Source organism: Vombatus ursinus, unplaced genomic scaffold, assembly GCF_900497805.2.
Source record: "Vombatus ursinus unplaced genomic scaffold, bare-nosed wombat genome assembly UNPS02010193.1, whole genome shotgun sequence".
In the NCBI taxonomy this organism is placed as follows: Eukaryota; Metazoa; Chordata; class Mammalia; order Diprotodontia; family Vombatidae; genus Vombatus; species Vombatus ursinus.
Window position 1 is genome coordinate 1,998,149 of NW_020949971.1, and position 14,517 is coordinate 2,012,665.

At 48.6% G+C, this 14,517-nt stretch overlaps 1 protein-coding gene across 2 annotated transcripts in view; it reads left to right on the plus strand.

Annotated features, from left to right (window-relative positions):
• The first annotated feature begins 11,589 nt into the window (after positions 1–11,589).
• Positions 11,590–14,517, plus strand: part of ZDHHC2 (zinc finger DHHC-type containing 2) — a 46,707-nt gene continuing 43,779 nt past the window's right edge. Inside the window, exon 1 of one of the 2 annotated variants that reach the window (XM_027853604.1) lies at positions 11,590–11,679. The gene's annotated coding sequence lies outside the window, so the exon portion shown is untranslated. The remainder of the gene's footprint in view (positions 11,680–14,517) is intronic. The other variant, XM_027853605.1, reaches the window with a different exon arrangement.

The following is a 14,517-nucleotide window of genomic DNA, read 5'->3' on the forward strand; positions in this document are numbered from 1 at the left end:
TCTCTCTCTCTCTCTCTCTCTCTCTCTCTCTCTCTCTCTCTCTCTCTGTCTCTCTCTCTCTCCTCTCTGTCTCTCTCTCGCTCCTCTCTGTCTCTCTTTCTCTGTTTCTCTCTCTCTCTCTCTCTCCTCTCTCTCCTCTGTCTCCCTCTCTGTCTCTTTTTTTCTCTCTCTCTCCTTTCTCTCTCTCTTTCTCTGTCTCTCTCTCTGTCTCTCTCTGTCTTTCTTTGTGTGTCTGTGTGTGTGGGGGACAAAATCATACTTTTTCATAACTTCTTGATTCGTCTTAATGGTAATTTCATCCTTCAAAAGCTGGAGGAAAGTCTGTTCTGGATCAGAGGAAAGAACTGGTTACTGGGGTAGAAATGATAGAATCCCTGAAAGCAAGTGAGCATGCCTTCCTAAAATTTGTGGTGGATAAAAGGAAATCTGTACGTAATCTGGCAGGCACACTAGATTGTAGCAAAGTAGATTATAAAGAGCTCAGCGAGAAACTAGTCAGGATTCCATGGATGAAGATGATTCGGAGGAAGTCAGCCCAGGAGGAATAGGAGCTGCTCAAGAATGAAATTCCCATCACACAAAAGGAAACAAATGCAGCGAGGAGAAAAAGTGGGCTAAGTCTGGAGAGATGTATGTAGATGCACACAGAGTTCAGCGATCAGCCTGGAGTTGTTTGGTTTAAAGCAGAAGTTGGAAGTAATACCAGGTACAAAATGCTGACCATGAAAATAGGGTAAGGAAGGCTAACATTGGAATGAGGTGAGCTGCCAGAATTTAGAAGCCAAAGATAATGTTTAAAAGGTCGGTGTTTTAGGTCTATTGGGAGAAAAAGGAGGCTCAAAGATAGAGCCTTTGCTTGGAACAGATGGGATAATGGCAGCAGCCAATGGAGAGAAGGCACACAACTCTTCGTTGGCCTTTGTTCGGTCTGCCAAGCAGAATGACTTTCATACTAGAAATGACAGGACAGCAGTAACTAACAGAGAGTTCATACCCAAGGTGAGTCAGGAGAAAGCAGGACAGCACCTAACTGCTCTTGATTAATTCACATTCACTAACCCAGGTGAACCACATCCTTGGGGAGTACAAGAACTGCCCAATGCAACTGCCAAGCAAATGTCATTGGGACTTGAAAGATCATGAAAAGGAGGAGAGGTGAAAGTCCCCAATGCCACACTCTGATGGCTAAGCTTTTATACTCCCTTGCTGGGAAGCAGGCTACCCTGCCAATTCCTAACCATCTCCATGCCAAGCCACCATCTTCCTCATCTCTCCTTCACTAAAACCTCGGACTCCACTCCTAGGATGCCAGGCCTCCATGCCACTTCCTGGCCATCTCCACCCCCTCCTTAGCCTTCCTCCTCCCCTTAGAGGTATTGCCCTCTCCAATTAGAATGCAAAATTCCTTGATGGTAGGGGGACTGTCTTTTGCTTATTTGTATCTCTAGTGCTTAGCACAGTGCCTGGCATATAGCTAATGTTTAATTAATGCTCTATCTATACACTGCAAAATTAGATATCTCAGTTTTCTAAAAAGGGAAGAGAACAGAATCTTCAAGCTATAAACCAGGGAGTTTGACTCCAATTCCTGAGAAGATTCCAGAATGTATCTCAAGAGAGAAGAATGGTTCACAATGAGAAAGGGAAGTGGTCATTAATAGAAGCCAGCATGGCTTCCGGTCAAGAATAAGGTCTACCAGACAAAACTCATTTCCTTTTTTTGACTAGATTACTGGACTAGACGAGGGGGATGCTATGACTATAGCTTACCTAGATTTTTAGCAAGTTTTTGATAAAGTATCTCATACCATTCTTGTGAAGAAGACAGAAAGATGTGGAGTAGATGATCATACAATTAGACCATTCAGAATGGATTGGATTGTCAGATTCAAAAAGATGCGATTAATGATTCAATGTTAGTATCACAGGAAGTCTCCAGCAGAGTGCACCAAGGATCTGTTCTTGGCCCTGTGCTAGTATTTTTATCAATTACTTGGATGAAGGCATATGAACCATGCTCTTCAAATGCTCAGAAAACACAAACCTGTGAGAGACAGCTGACATACTAGAAGACAGAGGTACAGAAGGATCTGGACAGGTCATAACAGTAGGAAGAAATTTAGTCACTTAAGGCTTGTCACTCCTTTGGAGAATCATTTTCTGAGAACCCGTTCAATCCCTCTTTGGCTACTCCCTTCAAGGCCTCTCCTTTCCAGCTGGTCAAAGGTGAGCTCTAGAGATCTCTGATGTGACCATTACTGTAATCCCCTTTAGAGCACGGGAAAAGAGGCCTCTTCTTAGGTGGGTCAACAAAAGGCCCTTTGGCCTAGTTCCTTCAGGAAGGCTTCCTTCCTGGACTGATCAGATAGAGGGAAACAGGACATTATTTAGGAATCAATAGTTAAAAAAAAAGACTGACAAGTTTTCTTGTGGGTCCCCCTCCAAAGACTTCAGATAAGGATAACTTTTAAATCCTTTTTTAATATTTCCAAAGGAGGGAGTGGGATAAGGAGCTTTGTTGGCTTCCGCCCCCATAATAATCCATTTAGACAAATTTGAATCTGATGTCCAGAAAAACTTCGTATTCATGAGAGCTGTCCCAAAATGACCAGATGCCTGAGCCTGACCTGGGCTGGATGCCAGCTGCTTTGGTATCTTGTCATGGGAAGTCTTTTCCTGTGTGAGCTCCCTTCTCATTCCAAAATTCAGGGATTCTCTCTTCGTGAATTATCGCCTCGGGCCCAGAGCAAACGATTCCCAGAAAGAAGAAACAAACACACTCAGAACATGTGTGCATTATTAATCCAACTGTAAAAAGTGAATCCTCTTTGTAATGCCCTTAACAAAACCTGCTTTCCAGAACTGAGGAGCAGCTGTTTAATAAAAAGTACAAGTCTCTGGAGGTACAGGGACGCCCTCTTGTGTTAGGATAGTGGAACCACAAGGCAATTCTGTGGAGGAAGCCACCTCATATGGACCTTGGAAGGAAAAGAAACTTTGAAGACTGTCCAGTCCAGCTCTCCATTTTACAGAGAGGAAACTGAGGCTCAGGGGGGATGGACCCTGTTGTGGTCATCCAGCAAACCTTGCTTATCTCCTAATTTTGCCTAAGGTCAGCCTGATATTGACTATGACCCTGATCCTGACCTTGACAGAATCATTATGAAGAGGAAAAGAGTATTTGCAAAGTTCTTCGCAAACTTTAAAACAATATAAATGCTTGTTATTATTCATAATAACTATAGATTAGATGGCCATATAATTAACAATAATTATCTTATATAATTAATAATAATAATTAATAAACCACAGATACTGGGAAATCTATTTGTTTACATTCTTGTTCAGAAGATTGTCACACAATATGCGCAGATGTGGAGAGTGGATGATATGCATCGAAGCTCTCCCTATATTATCTTTCACCTCAAGCCAGATCCTCTCCTGAGTCTTCCCATTTCCATCAAGGGTACGTCTATATTGCCATTCACCCAAGTTGGCAGCCCAGGTTCCTGGATTCCTCACTCTTAGTCATCCCTCAATTCCAATCAGTTGCCAAGTCATTCCCTTCTCCACAGCACCCTCACATCTGGTCCCCTTTCTCCATTCTCAGAGCTGCTGCACTAATGGCAGCCCTCATGACCTCCAGGCTAGACTACTGAAATGGCTTCCCAGCCCGTGCTCTGCCTCAGGTCTCTCTCCCTTCTCCCTCCAACAACCACTGGCTCCCAGAGTGATTGTTGTCAGGTGTAGGGCTGACTGGGTCACTCCCCTGAATGATAAATTCCAAAGGCCCTCTCTTGTCTTCTCTGTTTGAAATTGAAATCCCTTCAATGCAAATCAAAACAACTCTGAGGTACCACAATCATACCTATCAGATTGGCTAACATGACAAAAGAGGAAAATGATAAATGTTGGAGAAGGTGTGGGAAAATTGGAACACTAATGCATTGTTGGCGGAGTTGTGAAATGATCCAACCATTTTGGAGAGCAATTTGGAACTATGCCCAAAGGGCTATAAAAACGTGCATACTCTTTGACCCAGCAATAGCACTTCCAGGGCTATATCCCAAAGAGATCATACAAATGGGAAAAGGACCCACATGTACAAAATATTTATAGCAGCTCTTTTTGTGGTGGCAAAAAATTGGAAATTGAGATGCCCATCCATTGGGGAATGGCTGAGCAAGTTGTGGTATATGAATGTGATGGAATACTGTTGTGCTATAAGAAATGATGAACAGGTTTTTTCAGAAAAACCTGGAAAGACTTGTATGGTCTGATGCTGAGTGACGTGAGCAGAACCAGGAGAACGTTGTACACAATAACAACCATGTTGTATGATGACTAATATTGATAAACTTAACCCTTCCCGGCAATACAAGGATCTAAGACATCTCCAGAGGCCTTGTGATGGAAAATGCTATCCACAAAGAAGAAAGAACTATGGAAGTCGAATTGCTATTTTTTTCTCTCATGTTTGTTCCTGTCTGCCCATTCCACTGGAGAAGACTTCAGATGCTTGGGGTTGACACTCTCCAGCTCACCAATGGGTTTGAGGCCTATTGGATATCCTCATCCTGGTTTTGGCCATCTGCCAAGATGGTTTTACCAGGGGTTTGTTCAAACAGGCTATAAAGGCAGCAGAAACAGGATGAGTGGAGTGCTTAAAGCTTGGTCAGACATGGAAGACACCAAGGTCATCTACTGCATTTGAAGCCAACCAACCATCCTGACTTTTGTCTTCTAACTGGATTCTGGTGACTCTGGAAGAGAAATTGAGGCCAACAGCTTTGTACAATTCTGCCTCGCTTAAATCCTATTCATGCATGAGTCAAAAGACATCACCCACACCATTTTGTTATTTTGTTATTTCATTATTTTACTTTCCAACAATTTTTATTATTTCACTATGTTAATATTTTCCTTAGCTCGAAGTCCTGTGGGGCTGGGCTAGTGACAAAGTGGCAGGTGCAGATACACTGGATGCTGTAGTCACAACCCTGCACACAGGCGGTGCAGGTAATAGAGTCATCTTCTCATTGGATGAAGCAACCCCAGGCTGTCTGAGCAGCCTTTTTAAGGACTGCACTGCTCACCTCCTGGTGGGAGGAAGGGGCTAGAAAAGGTGCCCCCAAAATCATCTGCTTCACCCAACCCTGGCTTGTTTACCATGGCAGGCAGGGATCCCACCCTGTGGTTGAAAAAAAAACAAAAAAAGTACAAAGACTTTTGTGAAGGTGATTTCTGTCACTTATCAGTCCATGGAATGTGTGCGCACTTATGGGCAACATGGAATCCAGAAGACCCGAAAGAGAACAACTCTTGTTGCAAGAGAACTCCATTTGTGTGCAAAGAGCAGCCCTGAGTGAAACAAGGCTGGCAAATGAAAGCCAGGTCACTGAAGCCAGAGCTCAATACACATTTTTCTGGAGTGGCCACACTGATGGGGAGCACCAGGAGACTGGCATAGGTTTTGCAATCAAAACTAATCTAGGGCAACTTGGTGGCACAGTGGATGGAGATCCGGCCTTGGAGTCAGGAGAACCTGAGTTCAAATCCAGCCTCAGACACTCGATACTTACTAGTTGTGTGACCCTGGGCAAGTGACACCCAACAGTGCAAAAGAGTCACGAAAGGTCATAAAGAGTCGGAAACGACTAAACAACAACAGAAATGTATAATTTATAAATAACATGTATAATTTATTTTTAAAATACCCATGTTTCAGGGATCCATGTTCAAAGGGTTTTTTTGGTCTGTCTTCTTTCTTTACTAATAAAAGTACACAATCAAAAATACTGAATACCCCTAGGCTGAATCTACTAAGATGAAATTCAGTAGAGATCAATGTTATATCTTACACTTGAGTTCCCAAAATTGCTTCACAATTTGAGGCTGGAGGAGGCATGGTTAGACAGTAGATTGTCTGGAAAAGATCTGGGGGTTTCAGTGGACTGCAAGTTCAGCATGAGTGACCAGCATGATGGGACAGCCACAAAAGGGAGTGCCATCTTGGGCAGCATTAAGGGTGGCACAGCTTCCCAGAATAAGAAGGCACTGGTCCTTTGTTCTCAAAAGGCAGCCCTCATCTAGAGTGTTGTGTGCGGCCTGGGGCCGGACCCTGGGAAGCTGGAGGATGATCCAGATGGTGAATGACTTTGAGTCCATGTCATAAGGGGAAGAGAAGACTGAGGGCAGTGAGGAGACACGGCAGCTGTGTTTAAGGATTTGGAGGGCAAAAATCATGTGGAAGAGGGACTAGACATTCTGTTTGGACACTGAGGACAGAGGCATGAGCAAAGTAAACAGAGTTGCAAATATCCAGATTTCTGTTTGATGGCACGCGCACACACACACACACACACACACACACACATGCACACGCACACACACACATGCACACACACACATGCACGTGCACACACACACACACATGCACACACACACACACACACTTCCTAACAAGGAGAGCTGTCTCCAAGTGCAATGGGCCACCTCTGGGTGAGGCGGGCTCCCACTCTTGGAGCTCTCCAAGCAGAGTCTACATGATCAGTCATCAGGGAAGTTGCAGAAGTCACACCTCCTGGGCTTGAGTTGCACTACATGGTCAAGAAGGACCTGCCTAATAGACCAACATCTCCCACCACGCACCACAATAAAGTCAAAATGGGTTCGTGATTTAGATATAAAGGCTGATACCGTAAGCAAACTGGGAGAGCAAGGAATTGTTTACCCTTCAGATCTATGGAGAACAGAAGAATTCATGACCAAACAGGAGATAGAGAACATTATGAAATGCAAAATGGATAATTCTGATTACATTAAATTGAAAAGTTTTTGCACAAACAAAGCCAATGCAACCAAGATTAGAAGGAAAGTAGAAAATTGGGAAAGAATTTTTACAACCAGTGTCTGTAACAAGGGCCTCATTTCTAAAATATATAGGGAATTAAGTCAAATTTATAAGAATACAAGTTATTCCCCAGTTGATAAATGGTCAAAGGATATGAACAGGCAGTTTTCTGATGATGAAATCAAAGCCATCTATAGTCATATGAAAAAATGTTCTAAATCACTATTGATTAAAGAAATGTAAATCAAAACAACTCTGAGGTAACACATCACACCTATCAGATTGGCCAACATGACAAAACAGGAAAGTGATAAATGTTGGAGAAGATGTGGGAAAATTGGAACACTAATTCATTATTGGTGGAGTTGTGAAATGATCCAACCATTTTGGAGAGCAATTTGGAACTATGACCAAAGGGCTATCAAAATGTGCATACCCTTTGACCCAGCAATAGCACTTCTAGGTCTGTATCCCAAAGAAATCATACAAATGGGAAAAGGACCCACATGTACAAAAATATTTATAGCAGTTCTTTTTTGTGGTGGCAAAGAATTGGAAATTGAGAGGATGCCCATCAATTTGGGAGTGGCTGAACAAGTTGTGGAATATGAATGTAATAAAATACTATTGTGCTATAAGAAACAATGAACAGAAAAACCTAGGAAGACTTGTATGGATTGATGCTTAGTGAAGTGAGCAGAACCAGGAGAACGTTGTACACAGTAACAGCCACATTGTGCAATGACTAACTTTGATAGACTTAGCCCTTCTCAGCAATGAAAGTATCCAAGACAACTCCAAAGGTCTCATGATAGAAAATGCTATCCACATCCAAAGAAAGAACTATGGAGTCTGAATGCAGATCGGAGCATATTATTTGCTATTTTTTTTCTTCTGTTTTGTTTTGTTTCTTCTTTCTGGTGGTTCCTCCCATTGGTTCTAATCCTTCTTTGCAACATGACTAATGTGAAAATATGTTTAATAGGAATGTGTATGTATAGCCTATATCAGATTGCATGCCGTCTTGGGGAAGTAGGTGGGGAGGGAGGAGGAGAAAAATTTAAAACTCAAAAGCTTATGGAAGTGATTGTTGATAACTCAAAATAAATTAATAAAAATTAAAAAAAAGAAGGACCTGCCTAACCCAAAGAGTCTGTGATTCTGGTTTAAATTTGGAATCAGCACAGTGGAACCCAGAAGCTCAATTAAAACTCCTAAGCACATATCCCATGGGTGTTCGAGAACCAAGATCGCCAAGACGTTGGATTTTGATGCTGTACCTTTAGGGAAAACAAAACAAAACAAGGGCCCTTGGGACTGAGTCTGTAGTGGCCAGGAAAATATCGACAGAGCATCCTTCCTGAAGAGAACTGGAAGTTAATTGCCATTGGAGGAAGAGTCTAGGAGGGAAAGGCTGGCAAGGCTCCAATGCTGACGAGAGTGTTCTGAGAAGGGCTGCATTGGGAGCAGGCAGTCAGGGCTTTCAGGGACTGGTGAAGACTTACCCCACCTCCAAGGTTTGAGGACGAGCCAAGTGGAGAGGCAGAAGGGCATGAGCAAATGAGAGAGAGAGAGAGAGAGAGTTGGAGAAATTACAGAACGTGTATGTGTGTGTGTGTGTGTATACATATATACATACATACCTACATACATATATATATACATACATATATATATATACGTATATTTCTAGACTGCCTTTTGAACCCAAAGGAATAAATATTTAATAAGGGAACAAGCCAGTAGCAGACTAAGGGGTGGGGCATTTGGTGCATTCATCCCCAAGAGCCCCTGAGAAGCATTACTCACATCCATTATCCCATGTATCACACTCCCATACCCTTATTAGAGATTTCTACAGCATGAATCCTAGGAGACATGCTAGACAGTGGGAGAGAGCCCTAGACTATGCAAGGTAAAAATAAAAAATCGGAGCTGCTGAGTATATGCAGAAAGATACCAGACCTTCCATGGTCCAGAGACCAGCCCAGTGGCCTTAACTTTGGATCAGCAGAGGGAAAAATAACTAGGGGATGGCTGCTTACACACAGCCAATAGAAGGGCCCCCTTTGCAAGCTACATATCAGAGGAAAGAGACCTTGGGAGGTATTGATAAGTGGCAAAGAAGTAGCTGGAGAAAGAGATACATGTCTAAGAAAGCTTTTAGAGATTATTGAGCTTGGGGACCAGACAGACTAATTCAAGGAGCCATCTGCTTCATCTCCTATAAGGCCTGTTATGGGAGTCTGGGTGAGCTGGGTTAGGGTGAAAGCTCATTCCCAAGGAATGCCCTTTGTACATTCCAACAAGCCTCTGTTAAGACACTGCTCTGCACCAGGCACTGTCCTAGGGACCCGAGATCCCAAGACAAAATAAAGCATTTCCTGCCCTCAAGGGTGGTAAGGGACCAGACAGCTCACAGAGAGTTTTTCTAGAGCATAGGAGCCAAAGCATAGTGGGGAGAATGTGGGACAGATTGGAAGGCCTATAGAAAGAGGTCTGGGAAAGCTTCTCCCTGAAGAGGGCAATTGTTTCTGAAAAGGCAGTTCCTCTGTAGAGAGCTTCACTCACAGACGTTGTGTCCTGTGTGTGTCCTGGTGCGACCTTGGGAAAGGAAGCTGGAGACATCAGCTTTGAGCCTCCACCATTGGACACGTTTGTTTGGGGTATTTGGATTCCACCACCTGGGCAATAAGCAGTTTGGGGCTCTGTGGCGTTTAGAGAAGCCACATGGTCTGATAGCAAGCCAGCCTCCCAATCAAGACCTGAGTTCAAGAGGGGCACATACTGTGACCCTGGGTAGATCCCTTCACCTGAGTGCTCTTGGGCAAGTCTCTAAGACTGTGAGTGCCGGGGGTGTGGTTTATCTGCATTGGGTGAGGGGGGTGTTTCTACACTAGAACTTGCCTCCCATTGATGAAATCACAAGTCCGGACCAAAAAATAACACTAAGCATTTGAGGTGGGATCAATGTTGATCCAGAAAATGAAACCCCAGAAGATAAGCATCAGCTGGGGAATAGCCAAGAAAAGATGAAGATGAGAAGCAGAGAGAAGCTCGGAGTCCCCCGCTGGACAGACGCGCGCGCTGGGAGCAGGGCGATGTACCCACCTCCACACCAGCCGAAAGCCAAAGAGCGCTTCTAAACGTTATGGTCAGCACCGAGCTTGCCCCTGAGGGAGAGACAGCTTCTCTTCTTTGCCCAGGCGGGGGCCTGGGAGTGCGGACGCTGCCGCACTGCCTGCCTTAGTGGGCGGGTGGGTGGGTTTTGCTCTTTTGGTCACTTTCTTTTTTAATCTTTGTTGGAGTGGCTCTCGCTTGGGGAGGGGGAGGGACCTGTAGGAAGATCGTTGTTGCTCAGTCGTGTCCAACTCTTTCTGAACCCGTGGACTGTCAATACTGTCCATGGGGTTCTCTTGACAAAGATACCACCATGGCGCGTCATTCCTTCTGCTGTGACTTAAGGCGAACAGGTTAAGTGACTTGTCCAGGGTCTCACAGTTAGCAAATGTCCGAGGCTGGATTTGAACTCAGGCCGAGTGCTCTGTCCACTGAGGCATATGGCTGCCTCATCTGGAAGATTAAAGGGAAGAAAAAACTACGTATCAATGAAAATCAAGATTCAGATTTAAATCAGTCAATTGACCTCCATGATCAGTGGAGGAAAGCATGAGAAGACTGGACGAGTACATCAGGGCCAGGTCACAAAGGGCTTTAACAGCCAAGTAAGGGCGTTGACATTCGGCCACGACGGTAATAGGGAGCCACTGGAGCTCATAGAGTAGGGCGGTGACGGGCAGCCCTGCGTTCCGGGAGGATCCATCTGGGCGCCGCTGGCAGAGGAGGCAGCGGAGTGCGGAGAGGCCTGCGGCAGCCTCACCAGTTAAGAGACTCTTGAGACAGGGCAGAGGAGGGGATGGAAGCCTGAACCGGGGCGGGGGCCACGTGAGCTACCGCGGAAAACGGGCCATTCGGGCAGCGCCTCCGGGGTCACGCAGTCTGTTCAGCCACGTTCCCTAACCGACTCAACGATCCAATCCTCCTTTTTCAGCCCCCAGGATCTGAGACTTGCCCCCAGTCACTCGGGAGGCGCAGAGCAGAGGGAGGGGCGGCTCCCAGCACTCCCTACACCCCCCCCCACAAACAAAGTAAGTGGATAGGCACGCGTGGGGGAGGGGCACGGAGGGGACCAGGGAGGCGCCAAAGGGGCCGGAGCGCGGGGCTCCCCGAACGAGGGAGGAAGATGGCACGCATCCCGGGGCCAGGCAAAGGGCTGACCGCGGTCGGTGGACGGGCCTGCAGCCAAGCCGGCTAGCCGCAGCCCGGCCTGATTGGGGCGCAGAGAGGGGGAGCAAGGGAGAGGGGGTGCAGTCCATCGGCTCGGAAAGACGGGCGGGGGCGGGCTCCGAGGGCGGTGACTTCCTCTAGCTCTGCCAGGTGGCCCCCGGGAGCCGTCCCGGGCGGGGGGCAGCAGCTCTGGCTCCTCGGGCCCCGCCCCCTCCTCCCTCTCCCCCGTTCCCCCTCCCTCCCGGGCGGAGGCGGGGCGGCCGTGGCCGTGGCCGTGGCCGTGGGCGTGCGCGCTGGGAAGGAGGGAGGAGGCGGCGGCTGCTGCCGGGCCGGGCCGGGGGCTGCAGCGATGGCGTCCGCGGGCCAGGGCCAGGGCCCCGAGCGAGGGTCGGGGTCCGAGCGGGGTTCCGGTCGTGCCCGAGGGCGGCCCAGGGCCCGAGCCCGGCGCTGGCGGCGGATACTCTACTGGATCCCGGTGCTCTTCATCGGCCTCCTGCTCGGCTGGTCCTACTACGCCTACGCTGGACAGCTCTGCGTGGGTCAGTCCGCGCCCGGGGGGGCCCCGGGCCGTCGCCCCTGCCCCAGGCCCAGGCCCTCAAGGGTCAGACCCATGCGGGCCCCACCCCTGGCCCGGGCTTCATCCAAACCCCTCGCTCTAGACCGAGCCCCGCGATGCCCCGCGATGCCCCGCGTGGATCAGCCCGCGGGCGGCTCCGGGGGGCCTCCACCCTTTGCCCGAGCCTCACTCCTGTCCCCCGCCTCTTCTTCACTTTACGTGATCGTGGGACAGTCCGCGCGGGGGTCCAAGGGGCCCCATCCCTTTCCTCACCCCCCCAACTCCAGCGCCTTTGCCCCGCGTGTGTCAAGGAGCGCTTAGACCCCCAGCCGGCACCAAATCGCCGCGCTCCCGCGTGTCCCGGGGGGTGTGTCCTCAACCCCCCTATCCCCGCTCCCAATTTCCCCCAGACCCTTTCCTCAACTAACCTCTGACCGCTCAGTTAGCGCGTCTATCCCATGCTAGCACCCCCATCCGCCCTCACCCCTCCCCTTTCTGTCCCCGCCCTCCCTGACCCCTCCCCGTTTATGGATCAATGAGGAGCTGGGCTAGGACCTTCCTGCGTCACAGCCTAGGAGGCCCCCCCAGCGTCTTCCCCGCTCCCTTGTCCGGAGCCCGCTGCTCCCCCCCACTCCCCGGCCGCACCCTCCTCTCCCGTGACTGGGACTGATTGGGGGTGCAGAGATCAGTCAAGCTTAGAAGCAGGAGTGTGGGGGCCCAGGGTGAACGTGAGCCACAGAAACATTAGCCAGAAACTAGGGGTGGGGGGGTACTGGTTAGGAACTGGGCTGTCGGGGCGGGGTGCGTTCTGTGGCAGCGGAGTTGTTCACTCATGATACAGGACACAGGGGCGCAGGGGGGCGCACAGACCTACACGGGCTAGCCCTTGGGACACTCAGCTGCGAACGCAGTATTGGTTACTAGGTGCAAGGCTGTGAGCCAACGTGCAAAACTGGTTTTATGCACGCTGGGGGGGGGGGGGGCGCGCTTCGGGAGGATCAGAACGTCTGTCCTGAGGGTAAGGCAGGAGTTCTGAGAATCCTCGGTCAGAATGGCCTGGACAGGTGGGGCTCAGAGCTTAACAGTCGCCCCAGCAAGAGAGGGTCGGTGGGACAAGAGGGCCCGGAACCACACAGCCTTTTGAATTCTCTCAGCACTAAGGATAGCTGCCCAGACACTGCAGACTGGGGAAGGGACGGGCCGCACGCCTTCGAGGCTGCCTGTGGAGTAGCCTCAGGTTGTGTGCTGAGGCGAGCCGTGGGTCTGTCCAGGAGGTTGGGGCCAGACAAACCTGAATGTCCGGCTGTCCCTCCAGCTTCTGCCACCGCCTTAAGCAAAGAGAACTTTCCTCTAGAGTATCTGCTTTGGGTTCTAAAGCTTCCTGAACATTTAGTGCCTGTTGCAGCCAGGGCAGCCTTCAGGGTCGGCCAGGGCGGGCCTGCTGGCCTCTCCATAGCCCACATTTTCCCATAGCCAGGAGGGAGGCTGTGTTTAGAAAACCTTCTGTTGGCTTTCTCCTGTATTATGGTATTAGGCTAAGCAGCTTAGCGTGGGTCTGCAGGCGTCTGCCTCGCGTCTGGAAAGCCTGTCCTGTCAATTCGGGCAGCTGAAGGGAGGGAGGGCTTTTCTTCTAGCGCCAGCGTCGCTGGTCCTCTGTCCGGCTGCGCATTAGGGGAGGACGAGGAAAAGGAACCACTAGATGCCGAACTGAGCTTGGGCCTCAGTCGGCTTTTCTTAGGTTTGGATACTTTGGGAGTACCAATGGAAAGCCCCCAGAGAGGTCTTTTTTTCGGTGTACTAGGTGGCCACGTGGAGGAGAGATGCATCGGAAGGGGCAGGGCCCCTTAACCACGCGGCAAAGCCAAGAGCACGAGATTTCTAAAGGCATCTCCCCTCCACTGAAAAAGAAGTCGGGGTGGCGTAAGGGGATGTGACCTGGTCAGACCTGGGCTTCAGAAAATCACTTTGGCAGCCAAATGAAGGACAGAGGGCATGGAAGGAGGGAGGAGAGACTGGAGGCTGGGAGGCCAGTTAGGAGGCTAATGCTGCTGGGACATTTCCGAGGTTCTCCATTAAGAGCCATCTTAGTGAAGTAGAAAAGATCATTGGACCTAGGAGTCAGAAGAACTGAGAGACCTGGCTATCCCACCCTCTGGCTCTGTGACCTTGGACTAATCACTTTGCCACTGTGGGCCTCAGTTTCCTCACCAGAAAAATGAGGACCCCGGTCTAAATCAGGGGTTTATAATCTGAAATCCATGTTCCTTGAGGGTCAATGTCTAGATTTCAGGGGGCCTGTGAACTTGAATGAAGAAAAAAGTGACATCTTTATTTCATTGTAATTGGTTTCCTTGGGAATGTTCCGTATTTGTTTCATGCATTTAAAAAGCTGATTCTGAGAAGGGTTTACCAGACTACCCCAGCGGCTCAGGACACAACAACGGTGAAAACCTCCTGATGCAGGTGATTTCTAAGGTCTTCTCCAGCCCTAACATCCTGTGATCTTGTGTGTAAATGAGTACACAATCATCTGAAAACCCTAGAAAACATACACTAGTGTGTACTATCCCTTCATGGGTTCCAGATGGACAATCCTAGAATCTTCAACTTGGACCTTAGACTGTACCTAGATCCACCCTCCATAATAAATCTCCTTTGCCATTCAGACCCCAAACATCTCCAGGACTGGATGGTTTTCTTCACCCTGAGATACACTGAACTGCCTTTGAGCTAAAATGGCCCCAGTCCCTAAACTACCCTGGTCTTCTCCCGCTGGACTCCTCTGACCCTTCCTTGCCCTGATTGGGAGGTTCTGAGACTT